The sequence below is a fragment of the Lissotriton helveticus genome, chromosome 4_1, assembly GCF_964261635.1.
Source record: "Lissotriton helveticus chromosome 4_1, aLisHel1.1, whole genome shotgun sequence".
NCBI lineage: Eukaryota > Metazoa > Chordata > Amphibia > Caudata > Salamandridae > Lissotriton > Lissotriton helveticus.
In genome coordinates this window covers 1692813082-1692814789 of record NC_136063.1, presented here as the reverse complement: position 1 = coordinate 1692814789, position 1708 = coordinate 1692813082, and positions in this window count along the sequence as shown.

Sequence of the window (1708 nt, the reverse complement as noted above, 5' to 3'; positions counted from 1 at the left end):
CAAATTGCCCAGGACGGGCTCCATGGCTCTTGGGCAGTCGTCCCCCGGACGCGTCCGGGGCTCCATCCAGGCCGACGGCATGGCAGAGTGCCCGGGACGGGCTCCATGCGTCCCGGGCCTTCGTCCCCCGGGCGTCCGGGGCTCCATCCAGGCTGACAGCATGGCAGAGTGCCCGGGTCGGGCTCCATGGTTTTCAGGGTGGTCCTCCCCTGGGTGTCGGGGCGCTCCAGGCCAATGGCATGGAAAAGTGCCCAGGACGGCCTCCATGCGTCCCGGGCATTCGTCCCGGGACGGGGACGGGGGACAGGGTCGGGAGAGTCCAGGCGGCTTCACTTCCGTGTCCAGCCATCTGATCGCCCGGATTCCCTCGGCCATCTGGTCGCCCGGATCCCCTCGGGCATCTGGTCGCCCGCAACGCTTTCCTATGGGGCGACCAGATGGAAGAACTTCCCTGGAAGTCCCGATGAGGTGCCATTTGCCGCCCGGATCCCAGGGAGGGCTCCAGGAGGTCGGGTACATTCGCGCCTTGGGTCCCCTCTGTCACCTCGCGTGCACACATTACAAGAAAAGGGGGTAATTTTCCTCCGGATTACTAGGGAGAAGGGTACGCCCGGACACCCCTCCGAGGCTGGTGGTTCTCTGCCATGGGGACGAGATGGGCTATGCCTGGGCAACACCTCCCTAGGCCACCCGGGGCTTCCTTCCTCCAGGCCAACTGCATGTCAAATTGCCCAGGACGGGCTCCATGGCTCCTGGGCAGTCGTCCCCCGGGCGTCCGGGGCTCCATCCAGGCTGACGGCATGGAAAAGTGCCCAGGACAGGCTCCATGCGTCCCGGGCATTCATCCCCCGGGCGTCTGGGGCTCCATCTAGGCTGACGGTATGGAATAGAGCCCAGGTCGGGCTCCATGGTTTTCACGGTGGTCCTCCCCTGGGTGTCTGGGGGCTCCAGGTCAAATGCATGGAAAAGTGCCCAGGACGGGCTCCATGCGTCCAGGGCATTCGTCCCCTGGGCGTCCGGGGCTCCATCTAGGCTGACGGTATGGCAGAGTGCCCAGGTCGGGCTCCATGGTTTTCACGGTGGTCCTCCCCTGGGTGTCTGGGGGGGGCTCCAGGCCGAAGGCACGGAAAAGTGCCCAGGACGGGCTCCATGCGTCCCGGGCATTCGGCCCCCGGGCGTCCGGGGCTCCATCCAGGCTGACGGCATGACAGAGTGACCGGGTCGGGCTCCATGGGTCCCGGGCAGCCCTCCCCGGGCGTCCGGGGCTCCCACCGACAGGCCGACGGCATGTCAAAGTGTCCAGGACGGGCTCCATGAGTCCGGGACAGTCCTCCCCCGGGCGTCCGGGACACCCATCTCCAGGAGGCCAACGGCATTGGCAAAGTACCCAGGACGGGCTCCATGGGTCCCGGGCAGACCTCCCTCGGGCGTCCGGGGCACCCATCTCCATGAGGCCAACGGCATTGGCAAAGTACCCAGGACGGGCTCCATGGGTCCCGGGCAGACCTCCCCCGGGCGTCCGGGGCACCCATCTCCACGAGGCCAACGGCATTTGGCAAAGTACCCGGGAAGGGCTCCATGGGTCCCGGGTAGACCTCCCCCGGGCGTCCGGGGCACCCATCTCCACGAGGCCAACGGCATTGGCAAAGTACCCGGGAAGGGCTCCATGGGTCCCGGGTAGACCTCCCCCGGGCGTCCGGGGCTCCCA